A 13,566-nucleotide genomic window follows, 5' to 3' on the forward strand; every position below is an offset into this window, starting at 1 on the left:
AAAGAACCCTTGACCAGTCATATTCCTACATCCAGATTTCCAAATATTTTTACCTTAATTTTTATATCACTCAGTTGCTTTGTCCTTTTGAAGAATGTGAGAGATTTTCATTACCTTTCTTGTGTCTTTATACCCTATTATAATAACTCAAAAAGTTAATACCCTATTATAATAACTGAATAAAAAATATGAACAACTTTCCCTCATTTTTAGTCTAGTAAACCAGGCTGAATGCCTACTGAGTGATGGCAATGGAGATAGATAGAAATACCAAGAAAATCCAGTTTACTAGCTCCACACCAGTGTCTGCACTCCTTAGGTTTAAATGTATTCCATCAAAATCCTGTAATAATTTGCCAGTGTTACAGACTTCCTTTTACTTCAGTGCCAGAGTTTTATGAAAGTTTCAAATTGACAACATTCCAACAAAATGAAAGAACCCAATGTTTTAATAAGAAACTTTGGGGATCCCTGGGTGGCACAGCGGTTTAGCGCCTGCCTTTGGCCCAGGGCGCGATCCTGGAGACCCGGGATCGAATCCCACGTCGGGCTCCCGGTGCATGGAGCCTGCTTCTCCCTCTGCCTGTGTCTCTGCCTCTCTCTCTCTCTCTCTGTGACTATCATAAATAAATTAAAAAAATTTTAAAAAAAATTAAAAAAAAGAAACTTTGATACAAGTTTCAAGATTGAGAGACTAAGCCATGGTATTAAGAATTGTAGAAAACCTTAACTAAGAAACTTCAAATATTCACTTTCTAGAGCAATATTTATTTAGTCAGAAGTCATCTATTTTTAATTAGCTATGTGTGTTTTAAACTTTGGTGTCTAAGAGGAAAGAGGTAATGAGATGGAATATGCCATTATTCATTCTCTAGTAGAGATCATATCTAAGAAATAAGCACTTGGGGTTCACTGGAGCCCATAGGAGCCCCTAAGATTCTGCTTCTCTTTATTTCTTATCTAGAAATTGACCCAGTAGCTTGTGCTGCTTCAAATCAGACTCATGGAATTTCTGGTTTCCACTAAGTCTCCTATTGTTAGGTAAAATACCCCTGGAGTTCTCCTATGTGTCATGCTGGGTGTGGCAAGAATGCAAAGCCCTGATCCATCTTTTTCAGTCCCATTTTCAGAGTTGTATCCACTATGAATAACCTTAACAAATGAAATTACCTCCCACCCCTGGCCAAAGCAGGTTTTGCTTACTGCTTGCTTTATAGAGGCAGTGGATTCCCCAACCTCAGTGCTCCTCAGTCACAAGGAAACCCACCATATGCTTAGCACACATCTCATCTGTACTGTGTCCCTTCCACAGGACCTGGGGTTAAGTAACCCACTACAAATATGCTGCTGATCCTGCTGCTTGCTGTATCACAAGCAATAAAGCCCTCTGACCAGTAGCTTTCTATTTTCTGCCAGCATCTATGAAACAGTAACAGACTAACTTCTAGGTAGGGGAAAAATCATCAGACCCAGTATCAATGATAACTCAATTTTAAGCTTCTGGTCAATTAAAATCTATGAAGAACCCAAAAATCAGGAATCAAAAGCAGTATGGAAAATCCTTGGATTTCTAGATCTGCTTTCATTCTTTTTTTTTTTTTTTTTTTTAAGATTTTATTTGAGAGAAAGAAAGAGTGTGCATGCAAGGGAGCATGAGTGGGGGGTGTGCAGAGGAAGGTGGAGATAATTTTTTAAATGTAAAAGTTAGATTCCTAAAGGGCCTCTCAGTTTTAAACTGCCTTTCATTCCTTTTTCTTCCCACTTCCCCAACGAAGAAGTACAACTTTAACAACCCTTTTAAGAGCAAAATAAGGTCTAAATAAGAACCCTGAAGAACTTCTTTCTCTGAATTTATTTGAATCACGAGGGTATATACAATAGTTTCCGAGTTCAAAATTCTACACTCAAGAAATCACGTAAGCCAGAAACATGATTCTTGGGGCAATAGTACAAGCTTAGAAGGTGGAAATGTCATGAAAAAAATCAATAAGAGACTGTTTATAAAAAGACAGGCTTTAAGATAGGACAGAAAAACAAGAGAAAGGACACTTATTGAAGGCAAATAAGAAGCTGATCCAACCTTAGCAGGTGTCCACAAAGCCAAACATTACATAAATGAAGTCTTGTAGAAAATAATGTGTCAAGGAAGAATAGGTCTTCCAGAATAGAAGCTTTAGCCTAGAAGGGTATAAAGATAATAGAGAAGCATTAGAATTCTTGAAATGTTTATCGTATGAATGGTTACTGTTTTATTAGTTTAAATAGTAAAGAGATATTGAGCTTCTACCATAGGGCGGAACCTGCTCTGGGATCAAAGGTTAGCTAACGATGACCTGATAGCCAATTCCAGCCTACCCCCTACCTGTGTAAATAGTTTTATTGGAATACAGCCACACGTAAATTCTTAAGCATTCACTTATCTGCTCTCATACTATAACATCAGAGCTAAGTAAGTTGTAGCAGAGACCATGTGACCCATTGAGACTGAAGTATTATCTGGCCCTTTACCAAAAAAAAAGTTTCCTGTGCTCCTGATGACATACCATATGAGCAAAACAAGCCACCATCGCCACAGAACTCTCACTCTAGTGGGGAGCAGACAATAAACAAGTATAGAAGTAAGAATGTAACACATTTTCAGGTACTGAGGTGTTATGAAAAAAAATGAAAGCAGGACAGGGCAAAGAGCTTCTCCTTAACATAGAGCTATAGAGCTTCTCCTTAACATAAGGCATCTGCTATGTTGTACTCATATTATAAGGTAATGTGTGTTAAAATTTCAATTCTAAAAGGATAAATTTCAAAAATAAACTAATGCACTTTCTATTTATGGTTTGTAACTTACCTTCGCTAAACTAATTTTTTTTTTTTTAAGATTTTACTTATTCATTAGAGACCCAGAGAGAGAGGCAGAGATATAGGCAGAAAAAGAAGCAAGGCTCCCTGCTGGGAGCCTGATGTGGAGACTGGATTCCAGGATGTCAGGATCACTACATGAAACAAAGGTAGACGCTCAACCACTGAGTCACCTAGGCCTTCCTAAACTCTTATACTGCGTATCAGGGGTGCCTGGGTAGCTCAATTGGTGAAGGGTCTACGTTCAGCTCAGGTCTTGATCTCAGGGTCCTGTAATTGAGCCCCCCCCCCCCCCCCCTGCCCCGCCACTGCCAAGCATGCTTTCTGCTCAGTGGGGAGCCTGATGCTCCCCCTGCTTGTGCTCACTCTTGCATTCTCTCACAACTAAATAAAATACTTTTAAATTTTTAAAAAATACTGTGCATCAGAAGAAAAAAATAAAACTTTGTAGTCCAATTTTCTACCCTACATGGTTTGACTCCATTTAGCAATAAAACTACCCCCAGGAGAACACTTTCATGTCCTTTTTTACATAAATGGCTGACTCATGACAGGTAAGAACTTAAGAGGTCCTTAAAAAAAAAAATAGAAAAACTAAATCTGTCATAGAATTTTAGAAGTGAAAAAGCTTAAAGATACATGTATGGCAAAGGGTTTATGAGAAATTTCTCTATCTTCTTTTCAATTTTGCTATGAACCTAAAAATGCTCTGAAAAATTTAAATCCTAAAAATCAAAACAAAAAGAGGAGGGGACTAAATGATCATTTTGTTTGAAGAACAAAATGAAGCTAAGCCAACGTAGCTCACCAAACTGAGCAGTGGCAGAGGCAGTTATTAGGTAGCAAGGGCTTTCACCCCCAGGCTTTACTTCGACACCACCATGCAAGAGGCACAGCAGAAAAGCTGCATCCCCAGCCTGTCCCACCATACACTAGGCACTAGGACACCTGTTTTGCCACAAACTGTAATTATTTAGGTTATATATATATTTTTTTTAATTGTGGGTTCACATACCAGTTTCCAGATTTACATTGGGTTTCTTATGCCTCTCCCAAACCTAGAACCTTGGAATGGTAACACTGAAGAGAGTATAAGGTTAATAATGAGGACAACTGCCAGGTTTCAAATTCTGCCAAGTTCGTTACTCTCCCTCAAATACATCTGAAACCAAATCATGGACATGGATAAAATCTTGCCCCATGGAGCTCTACTAATGGTGCTCTGTGTAAAGCAGTGTATAGAAAAAACACAACAACCCTCTTTTTTAAAGGAGATTAATTCTAGTACCTACCCTCCTAGGGATGTTGTCAGATTTAAATTAGTTTATACAGGCGCACCTGGGTGGCTCAGTGGTTGAATGTTTGCCTTTGGCTCAGGCCGTGATCCCAGGGTCCTGGGATCGAGTCCCTCAACAGGCTCCCCACAGGGAGCCTGCTTCTCCCTCTGCCTATGACTCTGTGTCTTTTATGAATGAAAAAAAAATATATTGACAAAAGAAAATAAAAATAACTTAGTTTATACATATGAAGTCCTAAGCAGAGCCTGGCATATAGAAATGTTAGAAAGTAAGGTCAATTACTTAAAATCCTACTTTTGAAATAGTATGAGTAGGAAAACACCTGAGACCTCTAAGTCCCAAAAAGGCCTAAATATTCTACAAACTGCCACTATGCCACTTATTTCACCACACCTCTAGCTTTCTAATTGTAGCTCCTGACAGAGTATAGGAACTCAATACGTGCTTCTGTTAGACTCCTCCAAGCCAACATTTAGGTTGCTACAACTCCTGTTAATTATAAATGAGGTCCAAACTATTCAGAGGAAAATTTGGTAATTAATACACAAATACTTTATTTAAATGTCCATTTTATGTGCTATGCTCCTGATCGTCATTTTCAGGGTAAATGTGGTTGGGGTATGGCAAAGGCTATTTAAATAGTAAATATAACCATGCTGAATACAGCTAAGTAATTGAATAAAATCTTTCACCATCACAGTACAATCCCACATGAAAAAGTAAATTTTTAAATCTACAATGAAAACGTTGATTACCAAAATGGCAGCTTTGAAAAGATCAAGTCAAATGTGTAAAAGCCAAAGACAGCTAAGGAGTCGAGTAATTGTGTCTCAGAAAATACAACATATATTTGAAGCTGTACTTTTTTTTTTTATAGCTAAGTCGCTTTTTCCTTACCAGGTGCTCATAAAATCAACAGACTTCAAACTCAGCCACTGATGGGCTCTATTTATCCACTGACCTCTGGACCTGGTTGTCTTCAATAAAGTCAGAGGAGCTCATCTAAATGAAGTCTTTAATGCCACAAAGTTCTTTTGTGAAAAAGAAATTCTATATTATAATATCTTATCTGGAGATACCATGCTTGCTGGTCCAACTCCTACGTGATCCTAGGTAATGGGCAAAGGAGCTATCACTCAAAGTTCGTGCCTACCACAAGTACATACACGTTCCACTCTATGCTCTCAGAACCGCTTCAAGCTTTAGATCCCTGACTTTTCACACTGGCTATTTTGCAGGAAAACATTAGCAACATTTGTTATCAATAGCAATTCCAAGCCCTGTGTGTGGGAAAAACTCTTCAATAATGCATAGCTTCCTAATGATTTTACCAACAAGACAGACATTGATGAATTTCTATTCAGGCCTGGAACAGCACAGTCCACAAGTCAGTATTGAACACTGCACTGGAAAATGGCCGGATTCATTAAGACTCCAGGAAAGTCTCTCATTAGGTGAAGAATGATGTCTTTGGCATCAATTTTCAAGGCAGGTTGGAAATATCACTTCCAAAAGCAAACCTTTCAACCAAAATGGTAAATGGTAACTAGTTTGCTTTATTATTGATTCCACTCAAAATTAACTATCTAATGCACTGAATTCATGGTCACGGAAACTTCCAATTGCCATTTCAACAGTGAACAGTAGCTATAGAATAGCATAACCACTTACAGAAACATGATAGTCCAATGTTATAATGTGACACCAATTGTGAATTGCATCAGCACCAAAGGCTATTACGAAATGGATCAATACTTTCATTATTAAACGTTAAAAAGGAAAAGTACTACCTTCATGCATATCAGTTTCCACTTCAAAGACCCTTTAAAAACAAAGCTGAAAATTTTTCAAGGATTCTGATATTTTTCAGAGCGAGTTACTAATCTTATACTTTTTCTTTACAGGGTCGCTCACAAGGGAAAGGTCGTGATATAACTAACCACTAAACCTGCTTTCTTTTTAACAGATCTAGTAATGATGAAAATTGTGAGAGTTACATTCTTGGCCTCCACATAATAATCATTCTGAGTCCATTTGCTTTTCTGAAAGTGTTAATATTGTTTCTGGAGGAAAAAAAAAATTCCCTGTGTTTTTAGATATTGTATATCCATGTATCCACACATCTGAATAAAAATAATTGCACCATAAAAATCTATTATTGCATACGATTTATTTATGTACCACTTAAGGAGGACTGTTGGGCTAAACATGCATTTTATTCACATTATTCATTCTGTCTGGAACTGGGGAGCTTAGCAAGCATCTCTTTCCTTCCTTCCAACTCTCTCCCTGTCCTAAGGGATGGTGAAAGATGGAAGAGCACAATAGAATATAACAGGAATACAAATGTATATGTTTTTCAGCCCAAAGGAAGGGCTGCCAACCAAATAGATTATAAATAATTTCTCCTGTTCCATATTCCATGGAGTTCAATTTGAACTTGCTAAGAGTGAACCTGAGCAGCTGCCTTTCCTGAGACTCTAATATATTTTGTAATTTGGGTCAAAATACCTTCAGGCACAGATTAAATCCAAGAGTGAGGGTATATATCAGTAAAGTTTGTTTTTAATCTTCCTTACTCCTCACACTTTGCCTTATTGCAGATAAGAAATGCAAAGTGTGTCTCGTGGCACCTGTGAAAGACCTTGAGGAAGCCACAGCCACGTCAAGCTTCTGTATACCAATAAAATGTTAAATGGAGTGAGGGGAAATGAATGGAAGAGAGGAAATGAGAATAGGGAGTGTAAGGGAGAAAACACAAAAGCCTACTCAAAATAAGGTACCCAAATGAGAAAGACTATAGCTTAAATCTGTTTTCATAATTAACACAGCTGTGCTATAATTTGATTTTTATTCTAATGATGCCATTTAGCTATGCCTTGAATATTAAAAATGAGCAAAGTATAAGCTTACTGATCACTTATAAATCATTTCTATTCGGGGTTTATTTCCTGACTCATTTTTGAAAATAGGTTTTCATTAACTAATGTATAGTTCTAAGGATGGAAAAGACTATAAAAGGTGACATGGAGAGAGAAATGAAATCATTTTATACCCTAATCCAGTAGCACTCAACATATTAATATTCCCTGCAGTATGGGATGCCTGGGTGGCTCAGTGGTTTAGTGCCTGCCTTCAGCCCAGGGCCTGATCCTGGAGACCTGGGATCGAGTCCCACATCAGGCTCCTGTCTCTGCCTCTTTCTCTCTCTCTCTCTCTCTCTGTCTCTCTCTCTCTCTCTGTGTGTGTGTGTCTCTCATGAATGAATAAATAAAATCTTAAAAAAAAAAAATTCCCTGCAGTGTTTGTAAAAATGTATGATATGAGGGCTCTATCCAAAATCAAAAACTTAGTGATTGGGCTCAGGCAGTTTTTGTTGTTGTTGTTGTTGTTGTTGTTGTTTTTGTTTTTAAATTCTTCAGGTGACTAAAATATTTAGCCAGGGCTGAGATATACTCCTGTCAACCAGTTTTATCATACCAATGTCTTTCTTGGATAAGATCATGAAGTCAAAGAGCTTCCATACAAAATCTTTTAAATGCATTTACATGTTTTTTCTAGAAATAGGATGCCTAAGGCACTAAAGTTCAGCACTGGAATAAACTTTAGTACATTCGAACCTTGACTCAGATATTGATCTGATTTGCAGCAATTGCAATAATGATCTGTTTCATAAACATCTGAGAAATATTGACTTCAGATTCAGAGAATTTAAAACTAAGTATTTTAAAGTATTTGAAACAAGTCTGAACGTTGAACTTTTAATCTGCCACGTGTCACTATTATTTGTAGAAAAACTGAGAAGCAGATAATAAAGCAAGGATTACATGAAGTACTGTAGTTCTGCATAAAGCAACCTCCAAAGCAAACTTCTATTCCTTTACTATTAAGGAGTCGCTGGTGATGTAGCTGATCTTTGCCTGACTTCTGCCCCACCTCTAAAAATAGACTTTGAAAAAGTGTGTCAAATATAAGACAGGCACTCATACAAGTGAGTTCAAGTTTACATTTGGAGGACAGCATTTTGCTTATCTTGGCATCACAGTGCCTGACCTGAGAGGTAGCAAGGAAAGAGAAGTAAGCAGCCCGGGAGCCATGGTCTATCTAGCCTTAGATCACCTGCTTACGAACTGTGGAACCCTGGGAATCTTGAAAAATGTTCCCACCTGTTAACTTATCTAGTTCCTGTCTCAGTTGTTGTGAAAGTTAAGTGAGCTTACAATACATGTGAAGTGCCTAGAACAGTTCCTGGGATGTGCTAAGTATGAACTCATTATTACTGCCTGGCCAGTCCTATCTAAGGACTTGAATGAATAAACGGATGGATGGATGGATGGATGGATGGATGGATGGATGCATGCATGCATGGATGGATGGATGCATGGATGCATGGATGGATGAAAGAATGATGTTTCTTCGGGAAAGCCTTTCAGTCTTACAGGTTCTCCTATCCAAAACCTTTAACCTACAGGGTCAGATTCACTCATCCCTGATGGGCACTAAAGACAACTTACAAATGGAAAGATAATTCTTGATAGTTGAGTCACAGCAAGAAACCAGGGACACGAGACAGAAAAGTGCCAAAGAGAAATTGCCTGTATTTCTCTGTTTTGCATAAGCCAACCCTGCAGGTGCCTGGACTGATGCCCAGACATTCCCAAAGAACTGCTCAAGTAGCATAATTTTCAGTACCTAAGAAATATAGAGCCCAGGGGCCTTGAGAAACCAGAAAAGTACTTTAACAGAATTGTAATAGTCATATTCCCAACTTCAGTCCATCCATGCCTCTTAAATACTTGAACAGGCTACAGGATCATAGAAGTATACTAAGCTATTGAAAAATATGCCCCCAAAAATCATCCCCTATGCTCTACTCACTGTCCAACAAATAACTACAAAAGCCAATCCACTTAACCTCATTTACCTAGGTTTATGGCCAGGAGAATCATAAGGGGGGGGGGGGGGATTTTCAAATTATCATTGGACATCCAGAGTACTTGTGTTTTAAAGATGAATTTTTACAAAAGTGATGACATTGCTCTCAAAGATCCTCAATACTGGAGTCCATCATAGGGATTATTATTTAATTCTAACCTAAACATAGCAGGAGTTCCATGGGGCTCAACAGCCACTCTGCTTCAAGGAATAGCCAAAAGTATATGAAAAAAAAAAATAGATTCCGATACTTACTGACACACCTCAAAGTACTTCGGAGAGATTCCAATTTTAAACTGACAGTTACACTTGCAAAATTCTCTTTTCCTCTCCTTTTTATTTTTGTCATATTCTAAGACTATTCTCTGTCTTCACAACTTTCTGGCCCTAGAGGGTTCCGGTTCCCTGCTCCCACATCATAGGTGTCAATGGACCCAGCCTCCTCTGCTCTTTGTACTTTCCTAGCTCATTGATCATCATCCCAGTTCTTCAGAATGGAAGAGACCCTAGAGACTGAGCAGCGAGCAGTAGTCCTTCCCTATAAGTGATATGGAAAGGGAAGAAAAAGATTCTTTCAAGATTTAGATAAGTGGCTGCTAACAGCGCAATCATACATTGCCCCCCACCCCCACCATCACCAAATACTGATGCAGTTTAAAAGGTTCAAAGATTTCACTTCCAATTGATCAAACTTTGATTTATATTCTTCTAAACTATTTAACACTGTCATCAGGTATGTGAGTTTTGTTTTCTTCTTTGGTTTAGCATTTTAAAATTTTCTCCTATAACAACAGTTTGTAAGTCTTCAAATGGGACCTCAAACAGTTTTAAGCTTCAGATATTGGGACATTTATATAAATCACGTTCGCTTATCTTCCTGGAACTAGTCCATATTTTAACCTATTTTTTTTTATTTCATCAACAGCCCCCTGTCATCAAAATAATTTATTCAAACCTACACTTAATTTTTCAAGTAATCCCTCATTTTTCTCTCAACATTTTGGAAATGAAGAGCATGGGGAAGTGTGAATCTCGTACTTCTCTCCTCCTCCCCCAGGGTTTATTTTAGGTGTTTTTCTACATTGCATCTTCAAGAATAGATGGTCTATTTGTGCTCATTAGCTAACTTCTGATTGCTTAGCAATTCCCTTAGGCTGAGTAAAGATTAGCCTTTTTTCTCCTGCAAATTCAGTTCTGTGCTTGCCTATCTGCCATCTTTGTAGTATTATGAAAGAAGAGAGGAGAGATGACAGGAAAAGAGGTGGTTCCAAAAATAAAACCAAGTAATCACGGAGACAAGCTCTTTTCCTTCAGACATGTCCTGGAATACAAAAGCTCCAGGTGGCATTCCTAAAATTCTCAACATGCTTCTGACCTTACAAAAGCCCAGGAGGGGCTCGAGTTTATAAACTGATCCAGGAGACTCTTCAGCACGAAGTACAGCAACCCGAACAGGATATAATCTTTGAATCCTAAATGATCTGGGTTTTGTTTTCCTAAGTTAAGGTTTGTTTCCACGTGGGGCCCAATTTTTCCTCTTATCTAAAACAGTTCCACTTTTACATCAAAGCCATGCTTCCAGGCAAGTTATCACAGCTGCTGGTCTGTCTGTTCCACATGCTGTATGCCTGTTTTTGGTCTCAATACAAAAAGATAATATTCTATGGAGAGGGAAAAATTAACTGCTTTGATAGAGTTTTTCTTCCCTCCCCGCCCCCCTTCCAGGCACCATTCTCATTTTCCTTCTTTCCCAGCACTATCTATATTCCTGTGGGACATTTTGGCTTAAAAGAAATAATTTCAATAAATACCTGGTATTACCACCATAAAATACAGTGAAACACTGAATAAATATTCCATTATTCTATCTGGATAAAAGCCAGGACTGAGGTATTCTGACATAGGAAACTAGGTAATATTTCTTCCCCAAAGGGACTGTGTGTTTTGCTCTGGTTTTGTCTCACTGCTTTGCATGGAGTGGAAGTGAGGCACCTTGGAGGGGTGAGATTTTAAGCATGCTCCACCAGTAGGTGTCAGGTATATTTGAAGTATTGTGGCAAGGGTTGGGAGCTGTAAAAGCTGCTCCATGGGAAAGAGGATCTTGAGGAATAAGGATGCTGGAATCACAAACCAAACATGGCAAATGGCCAGAGGCAGAGGGGAATGGAACTGCCAGGCACGGAGTGGTGGCTGGAACTGAACTCATCCTGACTCAGCCATACTCACAGGAGGCGTGCAGTCCAGGAAAGAAAAGATTTGAAACAGAAAGAGTTACCCCACCAAAAACAAACACTCCAGGTATGCAAGCCACCCTGCCGAGGGACCTCACAGCACAGAGGAAATCAATGTTTAACTTACTTCAAAAGAAGCGTTGACTATTCCTAGCACCAAGAGCTTGGAGAGCAAAACTGACTGGGGTCAAACAGCAGGGAATTTTTTTTTTTTTTTTTTTTTTTTTAAGTAAAAGGAAAGGAGGGGTTATAGAAAACTCTGAGAAATAGGTGGGGTCAGGTAAGACACAGGATGACTGACAGACTAATTCACGAGATTCATTTAAGGCCTCCCACATCTAAAGAACTCTCAGAAACACGAACATATCTTCTACTGCACAAGGCTGCCACACCACAGGAAGCCAAGTGGATTCGAAACTCTCAGCTGGATGCATAATAAACAGATGTCAAGTTTTCTTCTTTGGGCAAGGGGTAAATGTGTGTTCTGCATAGGGGAAGAAGTGTGCATATAGCTATATACTCGGGGGCCAGAGAAGAGGACTGTAGTAGGGACAGAGTACCCACCAAAGATCCAGGCTCCTATTTCAGCAATCACAACTAGTCAAGGACTCCATTTGCATCCCTGCTGGGATGGGCCTTGTAACTGAGCTCTAGGCAACAGGATACGGGCAAGGGTAATGCACAGAGCTTCTGTACCTGGCCAGGAAAAAACTTCTAGTGTAGTCCTCTCCCCTCTGCCACCTGAAACTCATGAATTAAAGCTGGCAACAATTCCATCAGCCTGTGTCCCTGAATTCTCCATAAAAGAATTGCCACCTTCTTTCCACCACCACACAAGGGAATTTATTTGAGCAAGAAATAAATTTCACCTACATTAAGACCCTGAGCTTTTAAGGTTCATCTATTACAGCAGCTAATATGAATATAACAAAACATTCCATAAAAGATTTTTAAAGTTCCCCATTTAATCAAAAAGTGAAATGGGGGATACAATCTATTCTATTTGAATAAATTGATCACATTAAATTATAAATGATTCTAATTATAATAGAAACCTAAACCTGTGTAAATTTCAAATATATAAACTAAGTAGAAATTCTCTATCCAGCATTACAACAGGCTAAATCTCCTCTAACTAAAAACCTTTCATATGATAGTTAAGTATCTTTTTAAATTCATCTGAGCTGGTAAAAAAAAAAAAAAAAAAAAAAAAGGAAAAATCTTCGGAGGCCAAAACTGAGAAGAATAAAGCCAAAGAGGAAGCCAAGTACAGAAACCAATGGCTCTCCAAAAAGCATCTACGAGTTGCTTGATTTTAACTTACTAAACATAAAATTGGAGGAAAAAAAAAAACCTGAAGGCTTCCCAAAAATAAGATCACAATTCTCCAAAAGGCTAATAATCCCTACCCTAAAAAGGAATTAATAGAAGAGTGACCTATACAAATAAAAGCCCCCACAAAGGATGACAGTAAAGAAAATCACCTGACCAGGCATAGGCCATGGGTGGAGAGAAAGTTTTACCAGAAAATTCCTAATAAGGCTAACTTCCTAACAGACATAGGAGCAGAATTTGCATCACTTTTATGGTCTGAAAAACCTCAAGTAAAAAATTAGGTTAAACTAGTCCAAATTGTGTCCCTAGGTACTTGGAAGAGGCAAACATAAATCCTCTCCGGGGAAATTACATCAACCCCAGGTTTCAAACAATTCCCATAGATAAAAGACTCAGTCACCATAATCTCACAATCAAAACAAAGTCACAACAGGAAATAATCCTGTGTGAGTGAGACACCTCCAACAAACAACTAATCAGATGCCCAAAAAACTGCAGGTGTTTAAATTATCAGACAGACTATAAAATATGAACAACCAGTTTTTTTTAGTTAAAAAAAAAAAAAAAAAACCACCACTGGAGCACCTGGTGTTTCAGTCGTCTAACCATCCCATCTTGATTTCGGCTCAGGTCACCATCTCAGGGGCTTAAGATCAAGCCCCCTCTGGCTAGGCGGTGGGAGTGCAGCCTGCTTAAGATCTCTCTCCTGTCCCTCCCCTCTCTAAGATAAACCTTTAAAAAAAATTAATAATGTGGGATCCCTGGGTGGCTCAGCAGTTTGGCGCCTACCTTCGGCTCAGGGTATCATCCTGGAGTCCTGGGATTGAGTCCCACATCAGGCTCCCTGCATGGAGCCTGCTTCTCCCTCTGCCTGTGCTTCTGCCTCTCTGTGTCTCTCATGAATAAATAAA

At 38.7% G+C, this 13,566-nt stretch overlaps 1 long non-coding RNA gene across 2 annotated transcripts in view; it reads right to left on the bottom strand.

Moving 5' to 3' along the window:
* Positions 1 to 1,872: 1,872 nt before the first annotated feature.
* Positions 1,873 to 13,566, bottom strand: part of LOC112642909 (uncharacterized) — an 86,679-nt gene continuing 74,985 nt past the window's right edge. For both annotated transcript variants that reach the window (XR_007409219.1, XR_007409218.1), the window contains exon 6: positions 1,873 to 2,178. This is a non-coding gene — a long non-coding RNA (uncharacterized LOC112642909). The remainder of the gene's footprint in view (positions 2,179 to 13,566) is intronic.

The sequence above is a fragment of the Canis lupus genome, chromosome 38 (assembly GCF_003254725.2).
Source record: "Canis lupus dingo isolate Sandy chromosome 38, ASM325472v2, whole genome shotgun sequence".
NCBI lineage: Eukaryota > Metazoa > Chordata > Mammalia > Carnivora > Canidae > Canis > Canis lupus.